Source organism: Phlebotomus papatasi, chromosome 2 (assembly GCF_024763615.1).
Source record: "Phlebotomus papatasi isolate M1 chromosome 2, Ppap_2.1, whole genome shotgun sequence".
Taxonomy (NCBI): Eukaryota; Metazoa; Arthropoda; class Insecta; order Diptera; family Psychodidae; genus Phlebotomus; species Phlebotomus papatasi.
In genome coordinates, this window is record NC_077223.1 from 14,200,215 (window position 1) to 14,221,846 (window position 21,632).

General features: G+C 34.1%; 1 protein-coding gene across 1 annotated transcript in view; it reads left to right on the forward strand.

The window, feature by feature from the left end:
- LOC129802670 (uncharacterized) overlaps positions 1-21,632 on the forward strand; it is a 154,314-nt gene that overhangs the window by 52,834 nt on the left and 79,848 nt on the right. The window contains exon 2 of the mRNA XM_055848665.1: positions 8,607-8,683. The gene's annotated coding sequence lies outside the window, so the exon portion shown is untranslated. The remainder of the gene's footprint in view (positions 1-8,606; positions 8,684-21,632) is intronic.

The following is a 21,632-nucleotide window of genomic DNA, read 5'->3' on the forward strand; positions in this document are numbered from 1 at the left end:
CCACCCAGTAAGGTAAATACAGGGGATGATTCCCACTTTCCACCCTCAATTTTGCATCAGGTTCTCTCGCGTTCTTCAGGAAAAAAATCCACACTGAAAATTTATGTGAGGAAAAAAGCACAGTTACGTGCAAAAATATTTGTATCCAAATGGATTTCAGTTCAGACTTATGCCCAGCACACAATAACTTTTGTTTGTAAATATGTTTTCGGAAATTCCTGCGAGAGTGAGTGAGATCTAGATCTAGTCATCTCTCTCAATCTCATAGAAATTTTGAAAACATCTTTACAAACAAAAGTTATTGTGCGTTGGACATTATTCTAAGTCAACAGCAAATAAAAACAGTTCAGCCATTAGGCCTTAAAATAAAATTTTTACGGCCCTAAATTAAATACTTGAACTCGTGACTTAGATTCTATGCCCAAAAAGTATTTTTGAATTAGGAGTAGTACCATTCAATTTTAAATAAACCTTGAAATCAGTTCATATTTAGTACAGACTTGTCAGGAATTCCAAGACCTTTCTAATAACTCTGAATTTGTTTAAATCGGTTGAGCAATACCCTCTGTAAAACATTTTAAATTTTTAATTTTGAAAAAAATATTAGGAATGATTTCAACGTATTGTCTTGTATGAACAAAGCATCCGTCTAGGCTTCTCCCAAAAATATTCTACATTTTTTTGCGCTGCTGGGCAATAGTTTTAACATATTCTTCCAACACGGGGTATAGGACATACAGCATAAGTGGTTCATTTTCCATCCTTTCGGACTTTAAAATGAGCCAATCAGAGCAAAAACAGGCTATTTTAATAAGAAAATGCCCAAGAAGCAATTTTTTCTTAATATAGTCTTATGGAATTCCTTAAGTAAGGCACTATAGAACCAAAACTCTTTTTATTTGCTTAAAACGCTATTGGTTTCATCACTGAGATTACTATAAGTAAAGTGGTGCACTTTTAAAGAACTTAAGAGCTTCTATAGGAATTTCAACAGAAAATTTTTACTTTAAGTCTTTTAAAGGTGCACTAAAAGACTTGTTTAATACTCTTTCCGTACAGAAGTAGATCTTGAAAAATTCGAAAATCTATTTGAAGATCCAAAAAAGAGACTTTAGATAATTCCGCAAGGTGGCTGAGATACATTCTGTTCGAATTTCGAAGTGCTCAAGTGTCAAAATGTGACGGTCTTCATATTGTTGTCAGGAATAACACAGAACAACGACGCTTACTGTTCTTGCCCCATTACTTAATTACTCCATAATCACTGAGTAACTCTTTTGCCAGCTTTTTAGTGTGATATTTGATAAATTTTCCCCATCTTGTTCGAAAATTTAGTATGAAAATTCGAAATTGAATTTGAATTCTTCGATCATCAACGACTTTTTGTGCAAATGAAGTTCCGTTTACCTTTTATCCAAGACACTATTGGAGAATCAAAATCTACTTGTGTTAAGGCTCACTCGGTTCTGTAAGGCAGCTATTTTGCTTCTTGAGTGAATTGTTTTTACTCGCAGGATTTATCTTTTCAAAAGATTTATTTTGTCCATTTACAGTTTGATCAAATATGTTATGATATATAGGTTTCACATTTTAACACTTTCAAAGGATTACCCTAATATTTGTTTTATTTAAAAAAAATTCAGGGATCGTTTTTTTAATCAATTTTATCACTTAGGTTTACTTTCGTTTCTGCTAAGCAAGACTCCCACAGGGGAATTCTGTAACAGTATCACAATGTCATACGTCAAATTTAAAAATTTTTATGTGGTAAATTCAGAAGATATTATTAAAAATATAACTTATATCGGTTAGTGAGAGCTTCACGGAACTGCTTACAATGGCCATTAGATGCTCTCACTGGGCTTTGGCTTTACTGTTGTCCTACTCCAGAATTTACCATGGAAATTTGTCATATGACATTGTCATGCTATTATAGAATTCCCCTACTGGATTCGCGTAAAATTCTGAGCAAGAATTCTTCGCTTGTAGATTTTCGTTAAGCGCTTAAAAACCATTCAAGAATAAATCCGGAGGATTTAATCTGGAACCTTTGACTCAGATATTTTCCCTGTCGTGTAGGTGATATGGCACTGTACCACAAAGGGGGCTCTTCGGGGAATTGTCTAGGGGTTCTGTATGGTTTTTTCTCCCGAAGTATAGATTTAAAAGATGACTTGTTTCAAATGATCGAAATATGGAAGCTCTCAGCTCTCAAAGCGTTACTGTATAGGGTCGTTTACTGGAATCACTAAAGTGATACTTTACGAAGGATTACTTTTCAAAAGTGTTGATAAAAAGCATCCTTTTGGAACATGGTTCTTTTGGATGGATTCCCTGTAAACTTTTTATTTTTACTAGCGTACAAGGGGAGCAAGGAAGGAACGTCCACGCATATTTAGTGCTTTAATCGGAACTAAATCGGTGCTCCTGGACAGTCCCCGGGGACTGACTGATCCTTCCAGCACGAGGCTTAAATTTTGTGTCAAAAGAACATCAACACGCTTAATAAATAAGAACTAGCGTACTAATATATACTGCATTTATAAATTTTGGAACTCAATTTTGGTTAAGTTTGAGTGCACCATAAATGGATAGTCTTTATGGACTCAGTTTTACTGAACATTATACTTTGCCAAATTTACCACTAGGGACCGTTGAAGTCATGTACTCAAGACAATATGACTGGCATAACAAGTTCATTTTTATGCATGCCAGTGTCCACTTGAACCACATATAGAGAGACACGTGAAATTCAGCGTGGGGAGCTATCCATATAAATAAGGAGCAGCAATGGTTGGAATGGGGAATCCATGGTGAAGTGGAATGAGGATGAATTTGAGGATTGAGGTAAAATTCCCTCACACAAAAATCTACCATATATCACTGAAGCTACAACGATAAATAACACTGCGAATGAATCTATCATTCTTCCGTTTGCATCATCGAAAAGTGTAATATGGGGAAATTGAGGAGGAATTGGATGGGTGAATGAGGTAAAAAAAAATGGACGAAAGGAATGTATATCTTGGAAAGTAAACTTATTGATTCAGAGTGGGATTTAATATTTAAGTTGAAATTCGTGTGAAAGTAGACGAGTACATATAGTGGTCAAAAGCGCAATTTCTTCAACGATAGCATTGAATTGGGGTGAATGCTTGAAGAAAATGGTCCAAAGAGCTTTCTGCTGTATTGAGTTGGGATTTTGCTATTCAGCTGGGGAATTGGAAATTTTCCTCAATACATCAATTATTTTGTCAGGTATTTTATTAGCAAATTACTCCAAAAACTTTCTCATCTCGAGAATTTTCGCTCAATGGGTCTGCTAATGATGAGAAAACTGTTTCTGGAGACGTCAGCGCTTTTCCCTATATTTAGTCGGGTAAAAATGTTTGAAGGAAGTGCTTGGAAGTCTTTAGAAAATTATTCTAGGGAAAATTTATTAAATTAAATTGACCAATTAGTATCAATACTCTTGAAGGTGGACTTCTCACAGCTCAAATTCCACTGACTGAGCATAATTCCTCTATTTCGAATTATGAACTCTTCACAAGGGGTTACTTTTTGGAAGAATTTTGAAAATCTAAAGTTTCAGGGTTACTGAAATCACGATGTTTTCTATGTGATCTGTTTATTCCATCTGATTTATCTATCCGTCAGGCAATCGCCAGGCCTTGAGACCAAACCCTTAGAGTTAGCGACTTTGTATCTTCGTGGACCCCCCCCCATTATTTGACACAAATTGAAGAAACATGGAAAAGATTTGAAGTGGCTGAAGTCAAAGTATTTGCGAAGCCTGAAAGCCTTTCTCTATTACTCTTAGATGTTTTAAGTAATTTTATAAATCAATCCAAATCTTTTGTAAATCGGTGAACGTGAAAAAGCTCCATGCACCGAGAAAAATTTAGATGGTATTTTCTACAAATCGTGTCTTTAAATTCTACTGCCTCAAAAGATAGTAGAAAATACCATCCTCCATAGAAACTTTCCTTTAGAATCTACCATCTTGACATTTTAAAATTTACTATCCTATGGATAGTAAATTCTAACAGCCGGATAGTAAAATCTACTATCCTCCTTTAGATTTTACATTGACCTCTCTTAGATTCTAATATCCGGGAAGTAAATTTTACTGGCCGCATATTTTATGTTAAAATTTAACTGGAAGACAGTAAATTTTAACGGAGGATAGTAATTTGGATTGAAATTACTATCCAAGCCAATAAAATTTGCCATCCTGCTGTTAGAATGTCATTTTGGAATATCGTGGGTGCTGATGCAATGGTTCCCGATATGCTTTGAATACATTATAGCAATTCGTGGCGCAGCTGGAAGATGCTGGACTGTCATCACAAAGGTCGCGTGTTCAAATCTCGGCTGAGTCGTCAATGTTGGAAAAAGATTTTCACGCATCAAAATGGCTTGAAATACAGAGAATGTCATCCAGGAAGGGCCCCAAGCCCTCAAACAATGGCCAAAAATCAATGAAAATAAGGAAAAATAAATTTTTCCGACATTTTTCATTCTAATATCCGGCTAGTAAAATTTACTATCCTGCCAGTAAAATTTACCATCCGGATAGTAAAATCTAATATCCGGGGATATTAGAATTTACCATCCGGCTATTAGAATTTACTATCCATGCAATAGATTCTACAATTTTTGACAGTCCAATTTAATATCGCGTTTGCTGGGTGACTTTTTTACTATCCGGCCATTAGAATTTTGTATGGAGGATGGTAAATTTTACCATCCACATTTTTCTCGGTGTGGGAAAAAAGGAAAACAAGTGTACTTGTAATGCTCAAATTGATGAACACAATGATTTTTCTCATGAGTTGGATGGATTTCTAAAGGACTTTGTTAATAGGTAAAATATCTCACGATTTCGAGCATATCGTAAATCTGGGACATTTTTCCACCCCTTTTATTACTACAAAATAATTTCATGGTTTCTGGATAGAATTATTTCACCATCCTTATTCTTAACCTTAATTTCTTTTCTAAATCATCTTGTGGTCTTTATCGTACTTATCCTTAAGTGCGATGTAATAGAACAATCAATGTAATGTATACTGACAATGTGCTTATTAGTTTAATATACAGTGGCGGCCAAAATAATAGAATCAACTCCGCAAAGACCACTATTTTATCTTTAAAATTCTTGTATTTATTCCAAATTTGTTGAAATAATTTTGATATAGAAATGTTCAAATAATTAGTTCACGTCAAATAAGTATTGTTTTGGCCGCTAGGTGTCTCTATTTTTTCACAGAATATATCAATAGTGAAATTTGGTTTGAACAATACGATATGACCACTTTCGTTTAAATTTATGAATGTGGTCTATAAAACGAATAAGTTTAAAGCCATATTTAGAAACCATAAATGACAGTTTTCCAATTTTTTTGGCCGAACTGAATTTCACTATTGACGTATTCTGTGTAAAATAGAGACCTCTAGCGGTCAAAACAACCCTTATTCTACGATTCTAATAATTTGAAGATTTCTACTTCAGAATTATATCAACAAAATACAAAAGTTAAAAAAATATAAGCTTTGCAAAGTGATTCTATTATTTTGTCCGCCACTGTATATCCTACTTTGCAAGTAGAGTAGTAACATCATTTAGTGTAAATAAAATGATAATATTTTAATAAAATCTACACAGTAAAAAAATATTGACCGTTTTATCATGATTGCCATTGTGAAGTCATTCTCTAATGCGGCACGTTTATGTGATATTTACACATTTTGTGTAAAATCAATAAAAATTTTACACAAAATGTACATAATTGTGTAATCAGATGGTACTTTTGACATCTAATTACACATGTTTGCCATTACATTAAATTTATCATCATCATCATCGTCATTTTCAAGTGCGCTTATACCTATGGAATCGCGGGCCCATGACATTTAGTTCTGCAGCTCACGCTTGTCGATCCTTCGCCACTTCAGGAAGATGTTCGGGTTCGATTTCAAGGCCCTCGAAGGCAAGATTCTGAATTAGATTCAGCCACTATGTCCTAGGTCTGCCCTGAGGTCGAGGTATACTCACAACGGGTTGCAGAGCTTTTCTGAGGAATAATTCTCTCAACTCGAATTAAGCCACTCCTCGATTCTTAGCTCCTCACGAACGGCTACGTTCCTCACCAAGGGGAAAACAACTCGCGAGTCTAGAACATCTACCAACGTGAATATTGCGAATATCGGCATTTTTCGTGAATATTGCGAATATTTCACAAACATCGTGAATATCGCGAATAATTCCTGAATATTGCGAATCTCGAATATTTAGTGAAATATTCGAATATTTTCTTCTTCTCATATAAAACTGTGAATATTTTGTGAATATTGATTCTACGACATGAAATTTTGGTCAGTTGTTTGCCCCTCGTTCCTCACTCTATCTCGGCACATGATTCCCTTAAACGCCCGGAGGTACCTTATCTCCGCAGCTTGTACCCGCGATTTTAATTTTTCAGTCATTACTCAAATCTCATGACCATAAGTTATCCTTGAGGATAGGAATTAACACAGTTTTGAAAACCGATAATTTTGCCAAATGACTAATCGGCCTTCCTCACCACGCTTTTGCCAAACTCCCTCATTACTGCAGAAACTTGAGATACATGAACTCCTTCATCTTTTTCAATGAGACCCCACTAACATTAAGTTTATATTACACAACAGGGGCATTACGTTTCCTATGTTTCCCATATGTTTTTAGCGCGCCGAAAAAACTTTTGAGTTTATTAGATGTTTTCTGTCAATGTAGAATGATTTAGCAAATAATACTAATACAAAATAAAAGCCAATTTAATAACGAAAAGGCAACCGAAAACCTTAAATCGGCAAGCTACGTAGTTTTGGAGATATCTCGTGAAATGTGTACGAAAACAGGAAAACATTTACACTAAAACTGATCGCATTTTTCAGAGCTAATGTCACCCCCCTGTTACACAATTTTAATTACACAATTCGCTGAAGTACATTTTGTGTAACTTTACAACAGTAACTGTGTAAAAAAAAGAAACCAACGAATTATCGTTGCAATACAGTAGACTCTCTCTCAATTGGGCATTTGGAGCGAAATGTCATCCGGTTTATCGATAGATTTGGGCGTCAAAGCCTTTGAAAATTCCACAATAAGCGCTCAATTATAAAAAATCACGATAAAGTAGGAGGAACTACAGCGAATTTGAGGAAATTAGCTTCATAATTGAACGTGAAAATTGTCAACAAAATTTCCCGGCCGATTGAAAAAGAGCCGATTGAGTGAGAGTCTACTGTATTTCTTTGCTCTGTAACTATTAATCATTTTGTATATAGGAAAAAACGCGCTACCTTCGGACGACTCAAGCTTCGGACAACTCAATTCTTTTCCTATGTTCTTAATGGATTTTACACATAGCTATTTTTTGTAAATTTTAAGGCATTGGATCAGCTATTAAAATATAATATTATAATCGGCAAAATTAATTTAAAACACATTGAAAAAATGAATTATTCGAAGCTTCAGTCGTCCGAAGCTAGCCCGCTTTCCCCTAGCTATTTTCAAATACTGGAATATTGAAAAAAAAACCATTATTTATTTGAGGTCACCATTAAGAGGGTCACTGACTGAATGTATTTTCACTACTCTACTTGGAATTTCAGTAACTTTACATTTAATAATCTTTAATGTGTAGGGGTGCTGGTTTAAAAGGTTGGAATGCTTAAAATTGCCCCATTCCCTTTAATCGCAGTGAAGTGGAAATTTTCTTTCATGATGCAAAAAACAATTTTCAATGGAGCGTGCTCCAAAAATGTCAACTGTGCAATTAAATTCACAAAATAGATTTAGCATCAATGAAATATCGTATCAACGTCTTTGGATAGTGAAAAAGCTTTCCATTGAAAACCATTGGGAAGCAAATTATGCAGTTTAAACATTTTTTTTTTGTGTTCAAATTGTGTTGAAAACGTTTGCAACTGGTATTCACTCCTCCATCCTTCCGAAAAATGCAAATCTTGTACGTTTCCTTTCTCTCCTGATTGCCCCTTTTCTGAATTGAATTGATTCTATCAGTGTAAAAGCTCTGCCGGAAAATCTACCCTCATCATTTGGCGTGGTGTATGTGAAAATTGTTGTAGAGCTTTTTAACATAAAATTCACATGTGTATGAAAAAGGGTTATATGTCATTCACTATTATGGTGGTTTGGGGTGCTAGGTAGGGTATTGGTGGGTAAATGAATATTTTATTATTGGTGGAAACTTATTACTTTCCGCATTGAAAAGTGGCTCCATTTTCATCCTTTCGCCTTCTACCTTATACAATATCATCATATTGCGAGAAAAGCTCTTTCTCTACCTCACTTTTCTCCATCCACCAACAATTTTCCATTTCTACTCTGTGCACCACTGGTGGGCGCAAAATATAAATGCGGGGGGGGGGGGGGGGGTATATGGAGGACTTCTGGGTGTTTCCATACTGTGCACACCATGTGTATGAATTAATTAAATAAGAATTCTTAGCGAAATCATTAATTATTCCACCGCGAAAATTGTATAAAAGGCAACGTCTAATCTTATTTTGTATTATATATTTTTTTCTATTCATAGGATGTCTCCACCTTTTTGGGGCGAAACTTTCTTACACAGGCCCCGAGTGTAGTGAATTTTGATCCGCCAGTTTCGGGGTGAGTATTTGAAGATTTAAGGATGTTATTTATTGATTTTCACACATAAATAATAGAGGCAAAGAAAAGAAATAATGAAAAATGTACATGAATAGGAGAGCCAGTGAAAACGTGGTTGGAATATTTTTCTCGCCAAGCACAAATGATGAATGAGAAAAGTCGATAAATGCACAAGCTTTAATACTTAAGCTCCCAACTTGTTTGACTCTCTCAGGGGTGAAATTGTTTGTTCGCTGTAATTATGTTGGATTAACTACGGAGCATTTGCATAAGCTTCTGATTTTTCTTATCTGGGGGTGAATGTGACGTGAGAAATGTTGGGAAATTATTTTGAAAGTACTTTTCAATTGCTAAAACCATTTAATAAACACCCTACACAGTCTGCCATTCAGTTAATTACGATTTTATTTGATAGAGATGTAATAAAACTTCTCATTGAATGCTACAAAATTAATCACGGTTGTAATTTTGTACAATGCATTAAGTCAGTGTTGTACTTTAAAATATATGAATTCTTTTTTTTCTAATTTCCTTCACTTTTAAAAGTGAAAAATATAAATTATAAAAATTCAAATTATTTTAAAAGCTTAACTATGAAAATTTTATAAGTTGTGAAAAGTTTTCCGAAGAATATTTTCTTGAATATTTAAGTTAAATGAAACATGATGGAAAATTTGTCGTATAGAGAATATCCGTATTAAAAAGGAACTATTTTGAATAATATAACAAGTAATTTCAATATGAAAGAGTGTGCAAAAACGTTTCATCTTTGCGTAATGCCCGGACTCGTGACTTAGTTGCTATACACTTCAAGACTAGCTTGACAATCTTTAAAAGTTCAATTCATTGTAAAAAGCTCAGTTTCACAAGTTCGACGATTATTCAAAATTGTTCCGGTTCACGGCCGATTTGAACCTATTTATGAGTCACTGAAAATATCTCCCAAAATCCCATAGAACTAATACAATTAAATTTTAGATAAAAATCAGTTAGGGGACACCGGAGCAGAATAGACAACAGTAGAATTAGACATTGGGGTGTTACAGGTTTTCTAAGAAAGAACATTGAACAAACTAACTATACTCCCTTCCTATACAGGGCGAGTCAATTGAACTGTAACTTTTGAAAGTGCTGTAGGAGAGACTGGGGCAAAAAGTCACAAATCGAAAATTTCAAAATTCAATATCTTCCAAGATAAAGAAGATAGCGGCTTAAATTTTTTTTCAATAGATAGCTTTCACAGACCTTCTTCGATGTTGTATGTTTCTTACACCGAGAAAAATGTGGATGGTAAAATTTACCATCCTCCATACAAAATTCTAATGGCCGGATAGTAAAAAAGTCACCCAGCAAACGCGATATTAAATTGGACTGTCAAAAATTGTAGAATCTATTGCATGGATAGTAAATTCTAATAGCCGGATGTTAAATTCTAATATCCCGGATATTAGATTTTATTAGCCGGATGGTAAATTTTACTGGCAGGATAGTAAATTTTACTAGCCGGATATTAGAATGAAAAATGTCATAAAAATTTATTTTTCCTTATTTTCATTGTTTTTTGGCCATTGTTTGAGGGCTTGGGGCCCTTCTTGGATGACATTCTCTGTATTTCAAGCCATTTTGGTGCGTGAAAATTGACGACTGCGCCGAGATTTGAACACACGACCTTTGTGACGACAGTCCAGCATCTTCCAGCTGTGCCACGAATTGCTATAATGTATTCAAAGCATATCGGGAACCGTTGCATCGGCACCCACGATATTCCAAAATGACATTCTTACAGCAGGATGGCAAATTTTACTGGCTTGGATAGTAATTTCAATCCAAATTACTATCCTCCGTTAAAATTTACTGTCTTCCAGTTAAATTTTAACATCTAATATGCGGCCAGTAAAATTTACTTCGCGGATATTAGAATCTAAGAGAGGTCAAGGTAAAAGATGAGGATAGTAGATTTTACCATCCGGCTGTTGGAATTTACTATCCATATGATAGTAAATTTTAAAATGTCAAGATGGTAGATTCTAAAGGAAAGTTTCTATGGAGGATGGTATTTTCTACTATCTTTTGAGATAGTAGAATTTAAAGACACGATTTGTAGAAAACACCATCCAAATTTTTCTCGGTGTAGAATTCGAACAAGGAATTTAGAAAACAAAAAATATATTAAAATTTTTAGCCCTATTTTTGAAATATTTTCCTTGAAAAATATATCAATTACTACCCACTTATTATTCAAAATTTATGCACTGATGATTATTTCCTAAATCACTTGGATTCTTTGAATACAAAGCCGCTATTTATTTTATAATTTTTCAAAGATTTTTCTGTCAATAAATCTTTTTATTAAGAACGACCACTTGGGGTAAAAAGTAACAAAAGGTATAGAGCAAAAAGTAACAAAGACCGAAGCAATTTCTGATGTCTCACGGCGAAAAGAAACTTCATTTACATGTCTCGCCGCTTGTTGTTTACATTGGTCAAACGATTTGCAGTCTTTTGTGTGTTTTTTCTAAAATAGCTTGAAAAGCGCTTTTCTCGTTTTCTTACATTTCTCGAAGAGAAAACGGTGTTTTACAAAGATGTAGAGGAATAAATTTCCTATGAAAATATGTCCTCTAGGATTTTTTTTAATTTACGGAATCCCGTAATAAAGCGAATCAAAATGTGATAGCATCCTATGACTGATACTATTTGCCCCAGCATTTTTGAGAATGGTCACAAAATTACGTTTTATGAAACGGCTCGATAAATGTATTTCCTTACAAAATAGAGGAACATTACTTTCACAAAGTTGTAGAGCGGTAAATTTCCTATAAAACTGCGCTAATTAGAAATTTCTGGGGCGTTCGAGTAGTTTGTATAAAAATAAAATATCCATTTTGTGACTTTTTGTCCAAGTCTGCCCTATTCTTTTATTTGAAAAAAAAAAAAAAATTATTGGCGTAAACAAGAAAAATTCAGAAAATAGTCAACATTTGAGACTCTATTTAAAATTTTGAATAAAATCACCTTTGGAATGGATAATAGCCCTGTGTTAATCAATGAGCGCATCGCACGCTGCCGGAAGATGAGACTGTACTTTTTAGTCATGACATTGACCAACAAAATGCCTGTTTTGGACAACTCGAGTGAATTTGCATTCGCTGATCGTGAAGGCCAACGTGCGCTCGAAATCAATAACGAAACGTTATTTTTTAGCCAATATTTTTTGACGCGCGATTTCTGTAATGGTTCCGAGGCTTATTGGAATCTCCACTAATTCTAACCGATTTTTTTGTGTACTCAGAGCTTCTTCCAGGACAATTTTTCCCGATACACATTGATATTCATTTTGACCCCGTTGTCCAAAAATACCAAAGGAAAGCGATAATTTGACATCATGGAAGTCCATACCATAAAAAATGATAGTATTTGACTTCCGGTAGATGTTCAAATGTTGAAATTATAGTATGACCTTTCCCATAGGTAGACACAACCATTTCACTTGTTCACGGATTGCTCAATTGGATAATTTTGGCCATTAAAGCAGCTGATCTTCGGCAATTGGCCTCTAACGGCCAAGCGAAGCATCTCATTCACCCAATCGAACATAACTTTTTTTCTTTAAACATCGATAAAATCTTATGCTTTTTGGAATCTTTAAAGCTTCATATAGAGGTCTTTTTCGGATATTTGTCTCATTATTATTTGCGATATGTGCATCTCAGGGACTGTTTGCCTACCCTACAGCTGTGATGCGAATTTCGTTCAATTCGCTTCTTCACATTAAGAACGATGGTGGACAATGATGCAATTTTTTTCGACATCCACCATAGAGTTTTATAATACTGGCAGTAGCCCTGTATCGAGTTATAATTCAAGACTCAAAAGATTTCATCCCATTCAGGTTTTGAAGGGACCTAAAGATAATCGTTGAAACCTTTCCGGTCAAATATAGAGTAATCGCGCCATCATGTTTGAGTGCCATTACGGATAAAAAAAATCACAAAAAATTCATAAATGCTTTTGTTCCCTTGTGACCAATAAAATAAATTAACTTTATGCAAAATTTGAGCATGCTGTCCCGAACGGTTTCAAAGTTATAGCGATCTAAATATAACTGCAGGTCAATTAACTCACCCTGCACCCTGCACATTGAAATATTTTTCAATATACTTTAAAGATTTTTTTAAATAAATTATAAGCAAAGAAAAATGTCCTTTGCTGCCTAATTCTGCCCCGATCTCCTCTATTCATATAAAACCGAATCATAATTGATCGGAAACGGTTTTGACCTGTTAGTGGTCCATGGATCAATAGTTCTTTCGGTAGAGTTTCAGCACTAAAAGATTCAATTCGAGAAAAGGTAGGGGAAGGCTTTTAGGCTTCGCACAGTTCCGGCTTCGAACATTTCATATTTTTTCCATACTCCTTTAATGAATCTGCATTTCTTGAAAAAAGGACAGACTTATTAAATGAATATGGAAAAAATATAAAGTGTGGGAAGCCCGATAGCCTTCCCCTGTATAAATTGCGCATTTCTTTTACTCAGACGCAGTTTAAAAAGACAGAATAGTTAACAAAACTTTATTGGAAATACTGTGAGCTCAAAATTATTTATTCCTAGAAGATATGCCCTCCTTGATGTAGTAATACTGTGCGTGCAAAAGAACAATATAATTTCTCTGCGTGTGGAAATTGTTAGTCTTTTGTTGGGCCATTTTGTAGGGGGTTGTTCCCATTAAGATGCTGAAAAATATCTTCACTGTGAGAAAAGTATCTTAATTCAATCAATCACCATCCTGTTGTAGTATAATAATGGTAATATTAAATTAAATGTGTCCTCTGTGCTTCATGAGGAGCAGACCATTTTCCCAAGATTCTCTGTTCCGTTCAATGTTAGATTGAGATTCCTGCTGAGGACATTCGCGGAAATTGTGTGAAAAACAGGGAGAGACGAGAGATGGTTCCGCGTGGGAACGGTGGGGTTGATTAATTTAATTATGACCAGCTAAAGCTATTAATCTTTCTCTACATAATTGACCAAGATTAGGAGCGGATTTATTTCCGTGTTTTACATAATCCACCGACGCGAGAGTGCGGCAATTGGCCAGGTAACAAATTTCCCGCCAAATTAACCATGTGCGCGGGAGGATAAGTTTTTTTCCACACCATTCCTTCCCATTTTTATACCTTTCTGGTGTTTCTCTGATTAAATTAAACCTCCTGAGCTATTTAATTTATATTCCTTATGGGTGAAGAGTATAAGAGATAATATTGCTTTCTCACACTCTGCTCAGATGTTTTCTTTTTTTTTGTAAAATTTCAAGCATTATTTTGCATTAGTTCAATCCCTCAGCTGGAGGGACAGCTTTTTAGAGAATTTTGGATTCCAAATACTTTCTCTATATTGTGTTATATTGTACAATTCAGAGCTACCGAGGGGACTGTGAAAAACCATTTGGGAGTAATTTCTCCCTTTCTGAAAATCTCAATTTGCCAGAAAATATACGCCACAGTTGCTATTGATTAAAATGTTAATGAATGTTGGTGAAATAATTGCATTTTTAATGGGAGAATATTCAAATTTGAAAAAAAAAATAGAACAATTTTAGTCAAACACGCTTTGTAGCCTTTGTGTCATAATTGAAAAAAAAAAGCGAATAAAAGTCACCATCGGGCAATTTTTTTTTATTTTTTAACGAATAAAACTATTCAAAATCTTTCCTAATTAATATCTAAATATATTTGCTTTTTTATTGGTTATTTTATTCTACAGGAAGAATAGGATAGGCTTGTATTTGAGATAGTTTTGCACGAAAATAAAACATTCTTAACCAGTAGAATAGCAAATTTTGTAAGAAAAAAAAACATTTGATCAGTAAAAAATAAAATGCTTCATACTTTTTTTTTTAAATTATCCCTGTGCCATTTATGTCTCACTACCTATTTATTTTTTACGGTTCATTTTCACTAGAATACTGCCCAATCTTCTGCAACCGTTTTGCATTTAGAAGTTAAACGGCAAAAGATAGCTACTTGGAGTTTCCAAAGTCTTCCTTCCAACAAGTTAATGCGATCCCAGGGAAAGCTCATCAACTTTTTCCAGAGCTTCATTCCAGGAGTTGCTGGATACCTCGAAAAAACCCAAGAAAGAAGAAAAGTGGATAAAATTGTGAAAAATGGTGTTGGAGAAATCATAAAAAATTATAAAGAAGTGCCTCTATTTCCTCTACGTGCCATGTGAACATCCTGATCCAATTAATGAACGTATCTCAGAGAACATTTGACAGCATTGACCACTGATGGAGGCTTGGAGACCGAACCGAAAGCTCTGGAAAAAGTTTATGAATTTTCCCTGAGTCAATTGTATTTTCTCGACGACTTCCGGAATCCCTACCTCGTTAACTATGTTACGTCGGTTTGTGTTTTACAATTAATATGCGATTTATTTCTCACAAAACCTTTTTTGTAAGTACCGTAAAGCGGTCTTCAGACTAGAGGTTTAGCCTAGTTCCCGAAGATCACAGAATCCTAAATGGCAACCACTTTTATTGCTATTTCTGAATCTAGTGGATCATTTGTTCTTAATAATTCAATCATAAGTTAAATTTTCCAAAATAATCTTGACTAATAAGAAATTGTAACAGTTAAGCCATATGGCTAAGCCTTGGGTCTAAAGCCTGTATAGATGTCAGGGGATGATCAGCATTTTCACTTTTATTTTTCATAAGTTTTTCTTTAATTCTAGTTCTTAAAGATAATCGTTAGATCATCCTTAAGTATTTTTGTGATTTCTGGACCATCCTAAATTTCAATTTAAAGAAAAGCCTACGAAAAGTAAAGGTTCAAAATTCCCGCCGCCGGAGTAAAATGTACTATTTTTTGTTTTTAGAAGAGATGAGATCTTACGAAAAAAGAACTGCAACTGAATATCTAACCCGGATCCTGATCAAAAATCTGAAAACTAAGTTCCTAAGAACCGAAGGGGGAGATATTAGGGTCAGAAGTAGTGTACAGTTGAGAAAGAAGTGCTTGGAAGTCTGGAAGTGGGAGTACTCGTATATAAAGTCTTTTCTGTCTAATTTCGTATTTTTCAGACTACGTTACTTTTAGTTGAGATTTTTAATTCGGGCGGCAAACTGAAAAGGTTTGTTGACATTTTTAAGTTCGATTATGAGAATAAATGGAGCAAATATACTCAAATTTATTATGGCTTAATTGTGTTGCAATTTTTCCGAGGAAAATACTCAGTTAAATAATAATTTTCCTTAATTTTTCGAGGAATTTCAAATTCATTTAGTGGCTCGCAAATAATAACATAGATATTGAAATTGACTTTCAGTCAATTTTATATAATTTTTTTTATAACTTATAGTATTCGTGGGACTTTTTTGCGAATGTCGTTAAAGGGTATCCCATAGGTTACCTCCACCATTTTTTGTTTACCTTTTTGCATATACTGGAAAGATTTTAATGTATTACATCTCTTCAATGCCAAAAGTATTCGACAAAAAAGTAGATTTGTGCTTTTGAGGACTATTACAAAGAGGAACGAAAAGGTGCATTTGTAATATTTAATGCTAGACTAATTTTGGAAAGGTCTAAGTGATGAATTTCCATTAAAGAAACATATTGGGGGTTTATTTAGATCTCGTCCTTGCCCTAAGGATTGTTAAAAGTGGCTTTGAAAATTTAGAAATAGGATTTATTCTTCGAAATATCAATTCCATTTTAAACAGTCTCTAATATTGATGCCAATATTGTGAGTACTTAGTGGAAGAAAATCTGTGAATAACAATTGAAAAGATTTTTAGAATGTTGGAAAACAATAATTAAATCGTATTTCACTATTTAGAAAATCTTGAATGTGTTTGAAAGCTCAATACATGGGTGCCACATTCTTTCACTGAAAGGTATAAGGAGAACTTTAGTTGTTGCACTCGTACTTTTGGACTCTAATGCCCTAGACACACTTACGACTTAAGCCGAGAGGTGACTTAGTGGAAAATGATGGAAATGCACTTTAACCATTATTTCTAATATAATTACGCTAAGCCGTCTCTCGGCTAATCCTCATGTCTGTCAAGGCCCTAACAGACTTTCCAGCCCAGTTTCAATTTACAAATGGCAATACATTTTTTTTAGATATTCAATTTTCCAAAAGTAGCTTTGCTGGTCTCTTAGGAAAATTTAAAATATGTTGATACCCCTTCGTAAAATGCATATAATATTAAAATATTGAAAGTATGCAAGAATATCTGACGGTAGAAATTCAAAATATAAGCAAAATGTTAAAAATAAAAATAAATTTCTTGAGATTTTTTAAGAATTTTTCTAATTATATTTTTCATCAGATTAAGTAAATTATTGATTACTAAATATGAGAAGTGCAGGAAGTACTGGAAGTATTGCAACATTTTTGAGAGTGTTGCTAAGTTTTGGAAGTGCGAAGGCCTCTTCCATACAAGTTATGGAAGTGCCTGGAAGTGGTGTACACATTTTCACTAAAATATCTCCTCCTTGTAAGAACCAAAATCCTGAACGCCAAAATCTCGAAAGACCCAAAAGTCCTAAAAGGATTTTAATCATTCGCGATTTTGGCTTTTAAGATTTTGAGTTCAGGATTTAGGCTTTCAGGATTTTCGCAACAACAGATTTAAAAAAAAAAGAGTAATTTTAGAGTAAAAATTAAACTTATAAACTAATTACTTTCTTAAAACTTTACCCATTCAAAATTTGACTTTTTCAACAAAACCTTTAGTCATAAGTTATAAATTTTTGGTACATATTCAAAGAATTTGGCTCATATAAATTTCATGAAATACTTTTATAACCTCCATAACTTCTCATAAATTTGAGGTTAGATGTACGACATTTCCTGTATTTGTCTATGGGCTTACTTTTGCAATTGTTTTTTATTCTAAGGGTTTGGGACAAAAAAAATTGTGAGAGCTATACTTGGCAAATATCTTATTCGAGAAAATATAATGCTATATGGAAATGGTAAAAGTAAACTTTTCCACTCGTATCCACTCGATTCAGGATCTTTTACTACGCACAAAAAAAATGAAAAAAAAATGCGTGGAGGTGAGACAAAAGGAAATGCGAGGCGTAAGTTTGCACACATAGCAAAAATTTTTGTGAGAAAGATACATGAGCTCCATAGGAGAGCAATATTTGAGTTCCTTTTGCTTTTGGGGCTTTCCCTTGTGTGCTTTTTGGGGGAGGATGAGGTTAGGAAAAGTCGTATGAAGAGGGAAAATTATAATAAATGACAGTGTTACTCTTTTTCACTCTCTAGCCATTTTCATCTGAACCATTGTGACTCACTTGGGGTGTTTGTATTTTCTCCGTGATCTTTCTCCTCTCATCCAAAAACAGTCCCCATCCCTCATAAGACGACCCTGAAAGATGATGAAGAATCCTAAGGGTGTTAAGAATTATCCTGCGTGAGTGGAGATTCTATCAGTGGCTCCCAATCTTTAGGGAGGTCCTTTGCGCCCCCTAACTTATATGGTAAAGTGCTCAAGATATGGATCCCTTTGCTCAAGTGAGACACAAACATGAAAATTTGTCGTGTGGGATTTCCCTTTTCAAGTATCTCTCAATCTTTTGGGTTTCAGGCAAAGACCTTGCCTTAAAAAAAAGAGAAGAAAATTCTTAAGATTAATGAGATTCCTTGATGAGACAGTCAATTAATTATCGTAGGAATCTTAAAAAATTTCTCCCACCAAATTTAATTGAATTTCCCTCAAACATTTTGTAGACTTTAAGAAAATTTTATATATACACATTTTCCCATCATCTAATTAATATCTCCTTGGCAATGGATTTCTTTCATCCACAGGGCTAAATTTAACACTGATTTGATTAGCGAACATTTACAGACTTTTTCCTCCTCTGCCTTCCTCCACCTTATCTAATTAGTTACTTTAGCATTTTATTGTTAAAGTTTTTCAATTTTAAATCTAAATTTAAAATTCATCCAGACGTCGCAGTTTTTTCGTTTTTTTAGTTATTTGTTTCCCCTACTTTTTAATTGAGAAAACTCATCTATTTTTTTTGGTTTGGTACTTTTTTTTTACATGATTTCCACAGAGTTTTCGAATGCAGAATTGGTAAATGGTAAGGTGGGAAAATGTAAAATTTTCAGAATTTACCTGAAAAGTTTATTTATCGAGAGTTTTTAAACACCAGTATTTACTACATTGAAATGTGATATACTTGTCCTCAGGGATATGTACATATTGAGAGTTTTGTGTAACTTTTTGGCATGAGAACAGGCAAAAATTGAAACACATTTTTGTGCATTCTCATTAAGGTCAATACACGTACAATATTCAATCATTTTAACAGCAACCACCTACTAAAGATACCTATAGAAATGCAAGGAATATTTTAAATTTAAAGTTTATGAGGGAAATTGGGGCACCACTAAATACGGGGTGGCACCAAACACTGCGATTTTTAATCAGATATTCACCTTCACAGGTCAAGACTTATAAGAATTTATAGGCACTATAGGGATGATTGTCCACTGAAGAAATGCTCGAGATAGTCCAAGTAGTTTAGAAATAAAATTTAGTGTTTAGTTCTACCCCATGTTTGGTGGTGCCCCAGCTTCGCCTACTATTTTTTTATGTTTACAGTTCTCAGTATTTCACCTCATCAGATACATCAATAAATAATTGTAGATCACACCCCTTTAAAAACTAGTTTTATCTTAAAGTATCATCTCCGGTTATTTCATTAGTAATACTACTCAACAAATTTAAATAAAGAAACTCAGCCAAAGAATATTCAGGTGGCAAAGCATTTCTATTTTGGAAGATTTTGAAGAGGACAGGGAGATGTGTGAGAAAAATTAAGTTCATGTTAATGATACTTGAGTCGCATTATGGGGGTCCCCTACAGGTCCCAAGTCTCTATCTCAAACCGTTTGGCCTCTAGGTCTGATGATGGTCGAACGGATTGACGATTAATAGCGTGACTAATTTGTCAGAAATTAGCTGAAAAAAGGTGAAATGTAGAAATTTTGGGAGTAAAATAATCATGCTACACTACTCTTTCGGAAAAGTTCTAAATTATTATTATTAATCGGAATACTGCGTTACAATGTAATCATGTTATATTCCTGTTGTATTCCGCGGTGAAAGAATCCACTAAGTCCATGTGTAGACCGCCTATAGGAGCGCCTTCCCCGCAGTGTGGACGCTTCCTCCATGCTCCCAGAGTATTTTGGGCGAGGCGGTGCATTTATATTATTACGTATTATCACAGTGAAAATGTCTTTCCTGACATTCAGTTGCTCGCTCCAGACGGAACTCGAACTCACAATTTTGAGAGTTGTGTCAGAGATATCACCCGCCCAAGACCCAACGGTCTTACCTATTGCGCCACTGAGATCCCCAGTTCTAAATTATATGAAAAATACTGCAAGTAGGGGAATTATGTAATTTTTCTGACATTGTCACACATAACACTGAGAAAAAAAGGGGGTGCGATTAACTTTTTATCCTCATAATTTTAACACTTTTTAAGTGTAAAAATATATCAAAATTTTTTAATGTTAATTTTACACCTTTTTAATGGTAAAATTAACATGGAAAAGGGTAAATTTAACCCTTAATTACACCTAAAAAGTATAATATTTACACCGATTTCGGATCAATACTGCAGGGTAAAATAAACTTTTCCGGAATGTTATTTTGACTTTTTCGGATTTCTCTCACTCAGTGAAGTTCGAAGGCCGACAATGCTAATCTAGCTTTCTTGATTTTGTTACAAAATCTCTTTTCTTAGTGACATTTTGAAAATTCAGTCTTGTTTTATAAAGTTCTTTATCAGTTTAATTGCCACAAATTTCAAATACATGACTTCTGACAATGTCTCATAGCAATGTCACGGCTACAGAATCACTTTTATGAATAAGATCTTCTGAGATTTGAATGAAATTTGTCATAAATGGTATTGCCATAGTGTTACAGAATTCCCATGCAGGTTATATAACCTAACACGCCACTTTTAACTTAACCTTTTATCGTTTATTTGATTTCTTTGACGTTTACATATGGCTGTTTTACCATGATTCTGATTTAAAAGAGATGGCAAAACGTAACAGCTTTGCAGAATGCTCGAACTCACGAGATAGAGCTCTTGGTGAATTAGTTTTTCGCATGATCTTTTGGTGTTTACTGGTCTACTAGAGATCAAATTGATTCATAAATCACAAAAGCATTTGAGAATTTCAAAAAAAGGTTTTCATTAGCGATGCACTCCGATGCAGCCGGGTTTGAAATTTTAATACCTATCGAAAAAATCCAAATTTAATCAAATCGGTTAAAAATTGAGAACTCCAAAGTGATTATCTTTTGACTTTCAATAATTCAAAATGGCGAATTTTTCGGTCATAGGTATGTTCGGACGAAATGTTCGCCTGGGGTTCCTCTCTGTGCTATCACATTAGGATTTGTTTCAATTTGTAAATTCAATATAATTTTCAGATGAATTGTTCCTATGCGTTATTTTGCATTAAAAATCATTTGAACTGATAGATTATCACTTATTTATTGATATAAACTAATACTTGGCCCGCCAAAACATGTTTAAGCATGCTAAAATAGCATAAATGTGGTTGTTCAATTAAATTTTAATTCAGCAAATTAAAATGTTAAAATTGCTCATTATTTTCAATTTTTATTGCAGTTAAACAAGTAGCCTTTTGTACCAAATTGTTATTATTAAATTTATTCACTCGAAATTAATTATTATTTGTGGCTAAAAAAATAAGTACAGAGATTAGTGATAAACTTGTACGCGAGTGAAGCTTCAGTATCGGGAGTAATTTGCTGAGTTCCTCTAAAGCAATTCGAAGGAAATTGTTGTGTCAAGAAATCGCAGATGGAATGTCTTCATACAGATTTTCAAAAAGACTTTATGGGAATCTCTTCATGATCCCCTT